This window comes from Megascapheus bottae, chromosome 1 (assembly GCF_031878675.1).
Source record: "Megascapheus bottae isolate mThoBot1 chromosome 1, mThoBot2.hap1, whole genome shotgun sequence".
Classification (NCBI taxonomy): domain Eukaryota; kingdom Metazoa; phylum Chordata; class Mammalia; order Rodentia; family Geomyidae; genus Megascapheus; species Megascapheus bottae.
The window spans coordinates 54154500-54170571 of record NC_143509.1 but is presented as its reverse complement, the minus strand read 5'-3'; the positions used below and the strand labels follow the sequence as shown (position 1 = coordinate 54170571).

The 16072-nt window shown below is 42.3% G+C and overlaps 1 protein-coding gene across 4 annotated transcripts in view; it reads right to left on the bottom strand.

Annotated features, from left to right (window-relative positions):
- The window catches only part of Pcyt1a (phosphate cytidylyltransferase 1A, choline), a 44160-nt gene that overhangs the window by 27867 nt on the left and 221 nt on the right, over nt 1–16072 (bottom strand). The window contains exon 1 of one of the 4 annotated variants that reach the window (XM_090344475.1): nt 15727–15969. The exons of 1 other annotated variant lie outside the window; for it this stretch is intronic. The gene's annotated coding sequence lies outside the window, so the exon portion shown is untranslated. Of the gene's footprint in view, nt 1–15321; nt 15558–15607; nt 15703–15726; nt 15970–16072 lie in introns of those variants that run through there. 2 more of the 4 variants (XM_090344494.1, XM_090344466.1) reach the window with 2 other exon arrangements.

Genomic DNA, 16072 nt, shown 5'->3' with positions numbered 1-16072 from the left:
CACACACACACACACACACACACACACACACAGAAAAAAGGGAAAAAAAAAGACATGAAAGGGCTGGGTTTGGTTTTCAAACAATTTTCTTACAAAAACTGTCCATTCCATGATAATGACCTTATTCTCTTCTGAATGTAGATAGCTTACTTCCTAATAGCCTTCACCTCTCACTCTTGCTCTCATCTTCTTGCTTTTGCTCTTTTATGCTGATCCTGAACCTTGAGTTTACAGGCTGACCACTATCAGTGAGCTTTTCTTTTGGAGGGCGAGGAGGAGAACTGTCCTTGGGCTTTTTCAAGGCTAGTGCTATACCACTTGCACCACAGCATCACTTCTGGCTTTTTCTGTGTATGTGGTATGGAGAAATCAAACCAAGGGTTTCATGCATATTAGGCAAGCAAGCACTCTACCACTAGGCCAGACTCCCAGCCCCTTCTTGAGCTTTTTTGCTCAAGACTAGTGCTCAATCATTTTTTTTTTTTTTTGCCAGTCCTGGGCTTGAGCTCAGGGCCTGAGCCCTGTCCTTGGACTTTCTCAAGGCTAGCACTCTACCACTTGAGCCTCAGCACCATTTCCGGCTTTTGTTTATGTATGTGGTACCAAGGAATCGAACCCAGGTCTTCGTGCATGCTAGGCAAGCACTTTAACCACTAGGCCAAACTCCAGGCCGTGCTCAATCATTCGAGTCACAGCTCCACTTCCAGTTTTTTGGTGGTTAATTTGAAGAGTCTCAGTGACTTTCATGCACAGGCTGGCTTCCAACTGTGCTCCTTAGATCCCACCATCTAGAATAGGAAAAATGAATTACCTGATTAACTAAAGAATTGCAGGTGTGAGGGGCCGGGAGTTTGGCCTATTGGTAGAGTGCTCCCCAAGCATGTATGAAGGCTGGGGTTCAATACCTCGGTACCACATACATAAAAAAAAAAGGCCAGAAGTTGTGCTGAGGCCCAAGTAGTAGAGCTCTAGGCTTGAGAAAGCCCAAGGACAGTGTTCAGGCCCTGAACTCAAGCCCAGGACTGGCCAAAAAAAAAGAATTGTAGGTGTGAGCCAATGGTGCCTGACTCTAAGCTCCATTTGCTTTTTTTGTTTTTTTGTGCCAGTCCTGGGGTTTGAACTCAGGGCCCGGGCAATGTCTCTGAGCTTTTATGCTCTACCATTTGAGCTATAGCTCCACTTCTCCAATGCACCCTCCCCACCCCCAAACCCTGCCATTTTTTGGTGGTTAACTGGAAATTAGATCCAAAAAATACAACAGTGATGACTCAATACTCAGGTACTCCAGGTCATTGACATGAATTTGGAGATATAAATATATCTATAGAGACATATAAGTCTATGATGGGATATATATTCTATAGACTATATTGATATATAGGTCAATATGTATCTATGACATACAAAGAATCAGCTTAATTTTAATTATGTTCTTAAATTTATGTGTCAGTGATTGCATAGATTCCTTTCTTGAATACTTGTTTGTTGAACATGACATTTGAAATATGATGTATAACTCAGTGTTAATAAAAACTTTTAATAATAATAATAATAATAATAATAATAATAATCTAGCAGACTTTCCTGCCCAGGCTGGCTTTGAATCACAATCCTGAGATCACAGACTCCCTGAGTAGTTAGGATTACAGGTGTGAGCCACCAGCATCCAATTAAATGCTCTCACTCTTGCTGGTGGTTGAGTTTGAACTCAGGATCTGGGCACTGTCCCTGAGCCTCTTTGTGTTCACATCTAGTGCTCTACCACTCAAGCCATAGCTCCACTTCCTGTTTTTGTGTGATTAACTGGAAATAAGAATCTCAAGTACGGGGCCGGGAGTTTGGCCTAGTGGTTAAAGTGTTTGCCTAGCATGCATGAAGACCCGGGTTCGATTCCTCAGTACCACATACATAGCAAAAAGCCGGAAGTGGTGCTGAGGCTCAAGTGGTAGAGCTCTAGCCTTGAGAAAGTCCAAGGACAGTGCTCAGGCCCTGAGCTCAAGCCCAGGACTGGCAAAAAAAAAAAAAAGAATCTCAAGTACTTTCCTACCTAGGCTGGCTTCAAACCTCAATCCTCAGATCTCAGTCTCCTGAGCAGCTAGGATTACAGGCATGAACCACCAGCACCCAACAACAACCTCCATTTCTTGAAGGTTACATTACATCTATACCAGCAAATAAGTTAACCAAATCTCTAACACACACATTCCTAGGGAACACTGACTATATTTAAACCATAGCATTCTGCTCCTTATCCTCAAGGTTCAGCAAGACCCATTGGATTCCCAACATCTGGGTCAGAAAAAAAGGTATATTTATAGGTTAGGAGTACAATGACTTCATCCTGATTGGAATGTAACTGGTTTCTCTTAATATTGAAGTCATTGTAATCCTGGAGCCAAAGTCTGATTTTAAAGCTCCACATATGACTACTGGTTCTATTTCTGATTTTCTAGAAAACTATGCAGATTAAAATCAGGTCAGTTTACTCAGGAGGCAATCGTGGTTGTTATGACTAAAGATAATTGCTATCATGTCAAGCTATAGTCATACAATTTTATAATACAAAATGTTTTCCTACCATCCCTAGAATTCCAACATCATTCAAAAGTCCAAAGTCTCACCTGAGACTCAAGGCAATTCATTCTGGTTGTAAACCCTTATAAAGTTACAAGTGATATACTTCCAAGACAAAGTGGTGGAATAAGACCTAAGCAGAGCCGGCACCAGTGGCTCACACCTGGAATCCTAGTTACTCAGGAGGCCAAAATCTGAGGATCACAGTTCAAAGCCAGCCTGGGCACAAAAGTCCATGAGACTCTTACCTCCAATGAACCACCAAAAAACCCGAAAGTGGTGCCATGGCTCAAGTGGTAGAGGGCTAGCCTTGAGCTGAAGAGCTCAGGGACAGTGCACAGGCCCAAAGTTCAAGTCCCATGACTGACCAAAAAAAAAGGGGACAAGCAGGAAAAAAGTTAACAGGCTCATGGGCTGTATACTCTATAGACATAATATTTGATTGCATATATTAATATGTACTTAAGACATACAATCCCTCAGCTTAATTTTAATTATGTTCTAAAATCTGTGTGCCAGTGATTATATATAGAGATTCCTCTTCTTGAATAGTTATTTGTTAAATATGACATTTGAAATATCAATGTTAATTAATTCTTTAATTAAAAAAAAGAACAGGCTCAAAGCAAAACCAAACCCCAGAAGAAGAATTAAATCCCAAATGCCAAGATGCTGATCTTCTGTACACTTTAGTGGGGGACGGCCCTGCCTTTATGGCCCTGTGCATTACCAGTCACACAGTTACTGTTTTGGGTTGGTTCTACAGCTTCCACTGGTAGGCATTCCTTATGGCTGATATCTGTTCCTTTCTGGAGTCCCTGTGTTGCTCACTTCTCAGGGCAACACTGAAGTCTGTACCATGTGAAACTCTCTGCAAGCATTCCCACACCACCACAAGTTTCTGCCTTCCCTCCCAGACTTTTCTTTGAAATCTGAGTATAATCCACCATGCCCGCACAAGCTGGCTTTGAACCATGATCATCAGATCTCAGCCTCCTGACTAGCTAGGATTATAGGCATGAGCCACTGCACCCAGCCTACAAACATTTTTTAAATCGTTAGAATTATCTATGCTTACAGCCCTTTGATGTACCACTGTAGTCTCTGTCACTATTTTACAAATAAGTAAACTGAGGCACAGAAGACCAGATCACTTAAACAGTAGGTCATAGTAGGAAACCAATTTTGTCAGTTGGGCTTCAGAAAACATTAGTACCTAATTACTAATACAACACACATGGTGAGAGAGAAAGCAAGAAAGGGCCTTTTGCGCAAAATGTAATTTATGTCTTAAATATCATGGTGAAATTAACACACATTAAAAAGAAAAAAATCAGAAGTGGTGCTGTGGCTCACATGGTAGAATGCTATTCTTGAGAAAGCTCAAGGACAGGGCCCAAACCCTGAGTTCAGGCCCAAGGACTGGAAAAATAGCCTTTCAGGCTGAGAGCATGGCCTAGTGGTAGGTAGAGTGCTTGCCTAATATCCCAGGTTTAATTCCTTAGTACCACATGCACAGAAAAAGCCAGAAGTGGTGCTGTAGCTCAAGAGATAAGAGTGCTAGCCTTGAGAAAGCCCAAGGATAGTGCCCAGGCATTGAAGCCCCAAGACTGACCAAAAAAAAAAAAAAGAAAAGTAACTCCTGTTAAGAGAGTGGATGATAATGAGTACCAGCCAGAGCCAGAGGAGGGAGAGCTAACATAGAGAATGAAGGCAAATAAAGTAATTTGTGTTTGCATGTATGAATTGAGTAATAAGCTGAACACCAGTGGCTTGTGCCTATAATTCTAGCTGTTCAGGAGGCTGAAACATGGAAGACTGTAATGGAAATCAGCCCAGGCAGAAAAGTTTACCAGACTCCATCTCCCATTAACCAGTAAAAAGCCGGATTTACAGGCATGGCTCAAGTGGTAAAGTGCCAACTATGAGCAAAAAGACTGAGAGTTCAAGTCTAGGAGTTCAAGCCTCTATAGGAGCATGTACAGACATGTAGACATGTACACACTACACACAGTACACAAACACACACAAAGGTACCTAATAAATTATTCAAATATTTGAATGAGACTACTTATTCTGAGAAAATCCAGAATTACTGGCTGGAAGATGAAGAGGTGCAGATTTTAACTAAACATAATAAAAATCTTTTTAGAGCTGGCACATCTACAATACTACCTGCTTGAGAGGTAGAAACTGAAGAACAGAAGTTCAATGCCAAAACAAGCATAAAAGTTCTCCAGGAAGTTCTCCAGAAGTTCAATGACAGAACAGAACAGGAATAAAAGTTCTCTGGCTGATTTAGACATTTCCTGTAGGAAGCATATCTGGTTGCTTTTGCTAAATATTCTCTTAATTCTTAAGCTCTTTTAATATAGGGCTCAAGTGGTATATCACTTGCCCAGCATTCCCAAACCACAGGTTTAATCTTCAGTACCATCCAAAACAGAAGAAACAAATAGAGATAGAAGATATTTAGAACTGTTAATGAATAGAAGATATTTAGAACTGTTAATGATTAGTATGTTCAAACAGATGTAAATCCATTTCATCATTAAAACAATCCACATTCCTATCTGATAGTCCTAAATATTGTGAGTGATCAAAATAATTTTAGCTAAAGCAGATTACTTTCTATGTATCAGGTAGTCACATGACTCTTACATATGTTAAATAATTTAACCCTCACAGTAATCCCATAAAGTAGATGATAATGCTATTTTTATTTTCGATATAAGGAAACTGAAGCACAACTAAAAGTCATCTACCAAGTACAAAGCAAACACAGGGTTTTCTTGCCTGTGTTCCAATAAAACTGTGTTTGCTACTCAGGTGGCTGGCCATGAACTCTAGTTCGCTTGACTCCCAAAAACAGGATTTGGGTTCTAGGGTCGGTGCTCTTAACCACAACACTATACTACCTATTACCTAATATAAACAGATTGATTTAGTCTCAACCACTTACTGAACTCAGACTAGGACAGGAACTCCAGGAGCCTGTTTTGGTTTAGATCAGAGATGAAGCGTAGGAGAGGGTACCACAGCATAACTTACTGCAATTCCCTAACTCTGGGTTATGGTAAGTTCATAATGCTGGAAGTTTCTTTATGTGATTACAGAACGTTCTAATAAAACATACTTAACTCCGAAGTTATAGTAAGGATCAGAAAGAACAATTAATCTATAAACTCCCTAATTACGAAGTAGTTGTTGCTTGCCTTCCAAGCATTCATCCTGTTTTGAGGACTCCCAATTGGCCTCAGCCCTTGTAGCAGATGGGCATGCCATCCCAAACAGATCATCACTCTCCCCTGTCCACACAGGAGTGAGGTGGGAGGGAGATAGAAAGGGCAGTGGTAGTTGACCTAAATTAATCTATTCACAGCAAATCTTGGAACTCTCCTGATGAGAATTCTTGCACAAAAAACAATCACTTCTTTGCATATTTGAACCTGGAGACAAGGATGCAGGAACCATTCTGTGACCATCTGGTGGCCATCTTTTTGTTTATTTGTTTTTGCCAGTCCTGGGGCTTGAACTCAGGGCCTGAGTACTGTCCTTGGCCTTTCTCAAGCGCTCTCCCTCACTTTCTTCTATTATCTCCACCTCCTACAGGTCCCACCACCTTTTTCCAATAGTACCACAAGTTGAGGACCAAGCCTTCAACACATAGGCCTTTGGTTTTTGTTTTGGTTGGGTTTGGGTTTGTTTTTTTTTTTTTTGCCAGTCCTAAAGCTTGAACTCAAGGCCTGAGCACTATCCTTGGAAACTTTTTGCTCAAGGCTAGTGCCACTTGAATCACAGCACTACTTTCAGCTTTTTCTGTGTATGTGGTGCCAAGGAATCAAACCCAGGGCTTCGTGCATTCCAGGCAAGCACTCTACCATTAGGCCACACTCCTGGCCCAACATGTAGGCCTTTGATGGAATTTTAAAATCCAAGTTATAGCATAGATATAGCACATTACAAGAGATGAACCTTTTCCTTCAAACGACTAATGTTTAGACTTTTACCTTATAGGCATCTCAAATTCTTTGTATTTTTCCCTGGCCCTGTTAGACTACTCTAGTATTCCCCCACATCCACCAACTCATTTGCCACCAAAGCATATAGAATAATTTAATGGAGAAAAAAATCTCATACCCCCTTACTCTGCCAAGTTTCCTGATATTCTTATAGACACCGTAAGGACATACCAACTTTGCCTACTGGAAAAGTATAGAGAAAGGGTATGTGGGTGGATGAAGATATACCAAGAATGGTAGTTTATGTTATGAAAACCTCTTAATTCATTACTGAAATTTAACTGTACCAAAACCAACACCACCTACACAATACTTGTGATTGCTCAGTAACCATCTGAATACTTCCAACAATAGAAATAATGCCTCTTAAACTTGCTATTTATGATCACTGTGCCTTTGTCCTAAACGAATACTATTAAAGATGCAGTAATGGGAACAGTGACTTTTAAATATCTACATTTAGTAAGGTGGGAGGGTGAGAGTGTGGCCTAGTAGTAGAGTGCTTGCGTAGCATGCACAAAGCAGTGGGTTCGATTCTTCAGTACCACATAAACACAAAAGGCCAGAAGTGGTGCTGTGGCTCAAGTGGTAGAGTGCTGGCCTTGAGCAAGAAAAGCTCAGGGACAGGCTCTGAGTTCAAGCCCCAGGATTGGCCAAAAAGAAGGGGAGGGGAGAGAGAGAGGTGATGAAAGGGCTGTCTGTCAGAATGCAGCATTCTTTTCCTTTAATTTTTTGTTGTTATTATTGCTTTGTGATGGAAACTCAAACTAGGCATGGGCACTTTGATCCCTGGAGAGCACTCTACAAAATGGGTCAAGCCTCCATCCCCAAATGCAGCATTAATAAGGACTCATTTTTATTTTCTTTCATTCATTCATTCATTCAACTCACTTATTTTGCCAGTTCTGGGGCTTGAATTCAGGGCCTGAGTACTGGCCTTGAGCTTTCTCAAAGCTAGAGCTCTACCACTAGAGCCACAGCAGTACTTCCAGCTTTTTCTATGTATGTGGTACTGAGGAATTGAGCCCAGGTCTTTGTGCATGCTAGACAAGCACTCTACCACTAGGCCAAACTCCTGGACCCTCAAGCTGGGTGTGTTGGCTCATGCCTGTAATTCTAGCTACTCAGGAGGCTGAGATCTGAGGATCATGGTTCAAAGCCAGCCCAGGCACTAAGAAGTCCGTGAGACTCATCTCCAATTAACCACCAGAAAACCAGAAGTGGCGTTGTGGCTCAAGGGGTAGGGCAGCAGCCTTGAGCTGAAGAGCTCAGGGTCAATGCCCAGGCCCAGAATTCAAGTTCCACAATAGATTAAAAACCAAAAACAAAAACCACACCCACACAAAATCCTCCTAGCCCCTCAACTTTTCATTTGTGCCATATTGAGACATAAAACACAGGGCCTTCAGCTCTTGCCAGAGTTTTTCACTCAAAGATGGAGCTCTACCACTTGAGCCATAACCTCCACTTCTGGCTTTTTGCTAGATGACTTGAAACTCATCTATTTTTTGTTACAAAATGTTTCTGACTAGCCAGGCACTGGTGGCTCAGGCCTGTAATCCTAGCTTTTCAGTAGGCTGAGATCTGAGGATCACGGTTCAAAGCCAGCCTGGGCACTAAAGTCCATAAGACTTTTATCTCAAATTAACCACCAGAAAACGAAGTGGCACTGTGGCTCAAGTCGTAGAGCAATAGCATTGAACTGACGAGCTCAGAGACAACACCCAGGCCCAGAGTTCAAGGCCCATGACTGACAAAACAGACAGAATGTTTCTGACTAAAGAAATTTGGTTCAGCCTTTAATCTCTAAATATACCTTATCAGTCACTGAAATTCTCCTTCCAGCAGATTCTAAATATGAGTACCAACACCCACCCCCTTCCCGCCACTACCCAGCCTAGTCTGCATGTATAGGGTCTCCAGAGTGAGCTCAAGATACAGAATGTGGAATCTATGCCTCTCAAAATCTTTGTCAATTCTGCTGACTCACCTCCAAGTACACAATGCTTGCCTTGTTCTTCAGTGTTCCAACAGATGCTTGCTTGGTTACATGGACTACACTAGAGGAGTGGAAAATGTGGACACGGAGGGGGTGGGTAGCAGAGGAAGATACTAAGGAGACCTAGCCAAAGTTTTCACTGTGAATTTCAGGAAGAACACAAAATCTCAGTTCTGGTATGCACATGCCTAAGTCTTAAGGGAAAACATTCCTATTAGTAGAATTTCAGAAACTTCCACACAATCCATTTTAATTTATTATTGCCAGTAGATCTAGCACCCCAGGACAAAAGAAGAGATAAACTATTTTCTAAATAACAACCTAAACAGTATAACAAGTTACAATCATATGTCCCTTCCAACTTTGAAAACCTTAATTCATATATGACTGATCACTACAGAGAACTATCTTCAAAACAGGAAAGATTAATTTTTTTCCTTTGCATTCTGTTTATGCCTTCTCACCTCTGGACCTGTATTAGCTCCCTCAGTAACAGCCTCACTACTCAGATTTTTTCTACTGCCATTCCAATGCCCAAAGCTGAGCAAGCATATTCCACATGTCATAAGGGATCTCTACCCATTTCTGCCATGGTGGTATTTAGTAAGACGATGGTCGTGCCAAGAACAAAGCTCTGTAAATTCTAGGGGGTGCATCTACTACTATTGGCATCACTAATCATACCCTCTGGTATATAACTAGAGCTCTCAGCAGGGAAGATACCATTATCTCAAAGTAAAAAAGGACTAGATTAAAGGATCAGCACACATACTATATTGGGTGGGCAGAGGTGCAAACCACAGCTGGCAGGACAAAGATGGCCCACTGCCTGTGTTCATAATCAATGTTTTAGTAGAGCATAGCAATACTCATTCATTGATTTACTCACTGCTTATGTGTTATAATGGCAGGGATTATCTGACATGCAAAGTCAAAATACTTACTGCCTAGCCCTTTACAGAAGAAGTTTGCCAATTCTCAATCCTACAGGAAGACTGGGCCAATTTTGGTTTTGGTTCTAGTTCACAGTGCCAATACCAGGGTTTGAATTCAGGACCTCATGCTCTAATTCAACTTATTTGTTGAATTTGCTAGTTAACTGGAATGGAGTCTTCTAGATTTCTCTGCCAGAAAGGCTTTGAATTGTGATCCTCTCAGTCTCTTAAGTAGGTAGGATTACAAGTGTGAATCACTGGCACCTGGCAGGACCAGTTTTAACAATAACTTGATAGCAAGTTTTACCTAAATGTATATGCAATTGAAGGTCAGAGATAGTAGTAGGAATGGGTTTCAAGAAATTGTAAGAATGCCTGCCAAGTAAGTGGGAAGCTCTGATTTCAAACTCCAATAACACCAAAATGTTGTACCATAGATTTCTTTCTTTCTTTCTTTTCGTTTCTTTCTTTTGCCAGTCCTGAGGCTTGAACTCAGGGCCTGGGAACTGTCCTTGGACACTTTTTGCTGAAGGCTAATACTCTGCACCTGAGCCACAGCACCACTTCGGGCTTTTTCTGTGTATGTGGTACAAAGGAAATGAACCTGAAGCTTCTTACACGTTAGGTGAGTACTCCACCACTAGTTTTGTTTTGGGGTTTTTTTTTTTCTTTTTCTTTTTCTCCTTTGGTACTGGGGAGTGAACTCAGGGTCTTGCCAGGCAAGAACTCTACCTCCTGAGTCAGTGGCCCTCAGATTCATTTTAAGCTAAAACTCAGCTCAATATTACTCCTCCATATTTCAGATCTGAAAACGGCTTCATTTAAAATCGAAGCTTTGAACTTGATCTCTTTCCTCTAATTTTTTTTTCACAGAAACTCTTTTTCATCAAACACCGAGTGAGCACTTACACTGTACCAGACCCTAGGTTAACCACCCCCCTTATCCTCCAAAAGAAAAGAAGCATTACCTTAGGCCTATAATCCACACAGTATGATGTTTCAGAAGGAGATTATCATAAAAACCACCACAAGGGATGTATATACTAGTGATTAGAGTAAAATAATTTATTTCTTTTTTTTTTGAGGGGTGGGGTGGGACAGAGCCTCCTACATTTAGAACTGGTCTAGATCCCCAGCTCCAGATGAATAATTTTGCTCTGCTCCATTCTATCAGAATGGATAGACTTGGTTCGATTGTGCTCTGCTGTAGAGTGGACTACAATATTATACAGGTAAGCCAGAGATTGTGTAGACCTTCAGGAGATTTTTAAATGTGAACCATCTGTGTTGTATATTTATTCTCACTAAATGATGCACCATTTCCTTCAGTTATGGACATGAGTGATAGTAATAGTAGTGGACGTAGTAGATAGATTTTACTAGCAACAGAAACTGAGATTTTCATATTATATTATATTTGCTAGAAATATCTTGAGATATTGTTTAAACTCAACCATTTTCAAGTTATAGTTATAAGATTTACTGATAGATAAAAATACTATTTACTGAGCTGGGAAAGGTGGCTCACACCTGTAATCCTAGCTACTCAAGAGGCTGAGATCTGAGGATCGCGGTTCAAAGTCAGCCCAGGCACTAAAGTCCAAGATACTCTTATCTGCAGTTAACCACTAGTACACCAGAAGTGGTGCTGTGGCTCAAGGGGAAGAGCGGTGGCATTGAGCTGAAGAGCTCAGGGAAAACACCCAGACCCAAAGTTCAAGCCCCACAACCAACCAAAACAATTATTTATTGTTAATAAAATTGCATAAAGTGCTGTATCTCATTTAAAAAAAATTTTTTTGCCAGTCCTGGAGTCTTAAACTCAGGACCTGAGACCGTCCCTGTGCTTCTCTGTGCTCAAGATTAGCACTCTATCACTAGAGCCATAGTGCCACTTTTGGCTTTTTGTTTACATGAGAATCAAACCCAGGGCTTCATGCATGCTAGGCAAGCACTCTACCACTAAGCCACATCCACAGCCTCAATTAAAAGTATTTTTGATAGGTGTATTTCAATATCACTGAGATCTTTTATAATTTTATGTATTTTTGCATATAAAAATTATTTTCAGCCAGGTGCTGGTGGGTCACACCTATACAGGAGACTGAGATCTGAGGAGCAAAATTTGAAGCCAGAAGAAAAAAATCTTCAAAATTCTTATCTCCATGTAGCCAACAAAAGAAGCTGGAAATAGAGTTACCACGCAAGTAATAGAGTGCCAACCTTGAGATAGAGTCCTGCAGGTCCCGAGTTCAAGCCCCAATGTCAGCACCAAAACATATTCCGAAAGAGACGTCATAAAGTTTCATCATACTGCCAAAGAGGTTATGAACGCCCCACAAAAGAGATGAAGACCTGGATTCTAAAGTCAAAAAGTAGGCAAACACAATCACACTCACACAAGTTACATTAAACAAGAAACTAGCCTGATTTTCTGTTAAGAGTCAGGCACTCATTGTATTCTCAAGTCAGGAGTAAAGACCAGATGCCACTATTTATAGCAGCCCTCAAAAAGTGGTCTGCAAGTACTTATGAATGTGACATAGCAGCCTTGAAGATCTATGATTTCCCCTGGCTCTTTGGCAGTCATCCTAATTCAAACACAGAAAGCCTTAAGCTAATAGAATGTTCAACTTGTGATTATAAGAGGGTTACTAAAAGAAAAGGGAGTGTGTGGGAGGGAACCTGCTCGCTCGAGCACATATATGACAATTCAATTATTTAGGAAATGCAAAACAAGTAAAAATAAATAATACAGCCGGGCACACCTGTAATCCTAGCTACTTAGGAGGTTAAGATCTGAGGATCGAGGTTCAAAGCCAGACATAGCACAAAAAAAGTCCATGAGACTCATCTCCAATTAACCACCAGAAAACTGGAAGTGGCACTGTGTCTCAAATGGTAGAGCAATAGCCTTGAGCTGAAGAGCTCAGAGTCAGCGCCCAGGCCGAGAGTTCCAAATCCCACAGCCAACAAAAAAAAATTAAAAAAATAAATAAGGCTTCCCATAATCACAGAGGAGTCAATGTTAACATCAGATACAGTAACTTAGGACTTTAGAATCACCCCAAGGCTTTATCCAATTTTCCTTAAGGAATCATATACTCAAAGAGGAGGTCCCCAAGAAAACAAAACCCCACCTCTTTATGCAAGGAGAAACCATAAATTGAGAAGGAAACAAGCTTGCTTCTTTACCAATCAGGATTTTCAGAGAGAATTTGAAATTAATTTAGCCAACACAATGGACCCCAGAAATAATATAGTTCCCAACCCTAAGCGCCTCCTCTTCCATAGTTCATTACCTTGAAGCATATATTCTGTTCCAGAAAAATTATTGATTAGTTCCTTCCAGTTACATAGAATGTAGGTCAAGTAAATATACACTGCTCTAGAAAGAAAGTAACTAAACATCTTTCTTTCTCTCTTTCTCTCTCTTTCTTTCTTACTTTCGTTCTTTCTTTCTTTCTGTGGGTCATGGGGCTTGAACTCAGCCTGGGCACTGTCCCTGAGCTCTTCAGCTCAAGGCTTCAGCCCTACCCTTGAGCCAAGCCCCACTTCCCGTTTTCTAGGGGTTAATTGGAGGTAAGAGTCTCAGGTCAGCCAGCTCGATGGCTCACATCTGTAATCCTAGCTACTCAGGAGGCTAAGATCTGAAGATCAAGGTTCAAAGCCAGCCCCAGCACAAAAGAACCTGAGATTTTTATCTCTAATTAACCTCTAGGAAGTGGGATTGGCTCAACTGTAGGGTGGTAGCCTTGAGTTGAAGAGCTCAGGGACAGAGTCCAGGCTGAGTACAAGCCCCATGACACATACACACACACACACACACACACAAAACCCACAATATTACAAACTGTAAAGGGGCAAGAACTGGTAAGTAATTGGATTCATATGCTATATGTTAAAATTTTAAAGTTTTTTTCTGTTAGACTTTTTTTTCACACACTAGCACAATTGGTCGCATCTTCATAACGGGCTATAAGAGAGGAGGAGGTAATAACACTCATTTTAGTTAAGTTCATCTGCATTATTAACAACCTTCATGAAAGAGAATGAGTAGGGAATAAAACCAGCAACAAAAACTTCATTTGCATTACTCACAGTGTGCTACCAGTAAGTCAGGCTTAATCTCCAGTGGACAAATCATGGAGTTAGTTGGCTAAACACACTAAAGACTCTTTCAGGTAGCAATCTAGTCACTATGGTTGAGGCACTCAGCATATTATTATTGTTGACCTTTTCTCCTCATGATGGTCAGCATGTGTTTATCACTCTTACTACAGCAAATCTCATTCTCAATATCCTCTCCTAGTAATTCTCCTCCCTCCACCCTTTGAGTACTGGGGCTTGATCCCCTTAGCTTCTGCTCAAGATCAGCCCTCTACCACTTAGCACCACAATTTCTGACTTTTTGTGGTTAATTGGAGATAAAGAGTCTCAAGGACTTTGTTGCCCAGACTGGCTTCAAACCTCAAATCTCAGCCTCCTGAGTAGCTAGGATTAAGGGGTGAGCCATCTGCACTTAGCTCTTTTCTACCATAATCATGTATTACAGAATCATTAAATACAGAGACATCACAGAATCTGAAGGTCACACCTCACCATTGCTATTACTCTTAGCAGAATTTTTTTTCCTGCCTCTACCTTCAGATCCCTTACTAAGCTTTGTTCAGGATCTTTGGTCGAGAGAGGCAGAGTTTCTCCTATCATAAAGTCCTAACTTCTCTCTGCCTCTATAAATGTCACTACCTCTTTTTCAATATGACTCTGCCTCTCTCGACAAAGATCCTGAATTCATTTCTTGTAGTAACTAGATACCTCAATTACACCTAAGAAACTCTCTTCAGTTAAACCAGTCTGATAGAATCTGTGTCCCAGCCCTGCATCCCATTTCTCCCCAACTGCATCTTTGTATTTCTAAACAGTCCCCTGCTCATAGAATTATTACATTTTAGACCTTAAGGAAAACTCAGGAAAATCTAATCTAATGTTTTCTCCAATTTTAAAAACTAAATCTTGCTTCATATATTTTAATGTGGGCAAAGTCTACTTTACAGCAAATCTCAAACACGCATAACTAAATCACATTTGATTAAAAAAAAACCATTACCCTTAATATGTGAACACACTGAAAATGTCTATCCTATTCCTTTTTAAATAAAATTTCAGGTGTCATCCACTAAGTTGACTTTACAACCTATCAGAAGGATGGAACCCACAGTCTGAGAGGCTTAATCTATAGAGCCCAAACTTACCACTCACTGATAAACTCAGCCATGAGGTAAGTTCCCCACCCACAAGAAGCTAGTCCATCAAATTAAACTAGGTCTCTCTGGTAAGTCCCTGACCAGTGAGTGTGGTTTCTATCAAAGATCTGTCTGACTTACACCTGTCATTCCAGCAACCTGGGAGGCAGAAATCAAGAGGCTCATAGTTCAAGGATTATGTAGAGGGAATTAGTGGAACCCCCACTTTGGAACAAAATAAGCTGGTTGTAGTAATACATTCTATTACACCATGGGAGGGATAAATAGGATTGCTGAGGCCAGCCAAGCACACACATGAGTCCCTACCTGGAAAAAAACAAAAAAAACTAAACTAAATTATAGCACTGGGGGTGTGGCTCAAGTGTACAAGACTAGCAAATGCAAGGCCCTAAATTCAAACTCCAGTGCTTTAAAAAACAAACAACAGCAACAACAAAAACCCCTCTTGTGCCCGGGTAAAAGCCTATCGATGGCGCTCTAAGAAAAGTCTGGAGACGAGTATCACCCCCAATTACTGGTCTCACATTCGTCTCCACGTCAGCCCCTCAAAGTCACTGCTCCTCGATCTGCGTGCCCTTGCGGCGGCTGCTTCATGGTCGCTGGCTCCGGTCAGAGTCCCCTGCCAGTCACTGTCCATCGAGAGGCCTCCAGGGAGTCATCGCCCCGTGGTCACGGCCCCCCGCACTCACTGCCTCACACTTCCTAGGTCATGGTCCCGCCGCAGCCTCCAGCCCGCACCTCCCTGCTCCAGGCTCGCAGACCCGCGCGGGCCGCCACACCCGGGTCACAGTCGCCTGGCTGTCACTGTACCTGGGTCACAGTGGCCCGCCAGCCCCCGCTTCACCCTCTCGCTGTCACCGACCCATTCTTCAGTCACAGTCTCCCTTCAGGCTGAGCCACGAGTACGTGCAACCCCCCCGGGCGCTCACCGCAGCTCGTGCCCCCGGCGGCTCCGCTCCCGTCCGATTTTCTCTCAGCGCCGCGTCACCGGCCCCGGGAACTTGAAGCGGTTGCGGGGAGACGCCCCGCGAAGGCAGCTGACGGAACAGCGGGCCGGAAGTCCCGCCTGCTTCCCGCCCCCTTGTCAATCCGACCGCTTATCCCTGAAAAACACGACCCCTGACGCGATAGTTCCGCTTCCACCGCAGCTCCCGGGGGAAGTGACCCGGCGGAAACGCGCGGGGCCGCCGCCGGGGCCGCCGCCTCGACGTCTCCTCCTCTGGGGCCGCGGGGGGGGGGGGGGGGCTGGGAAGCGTGACAGCCACTCCCCCCCAC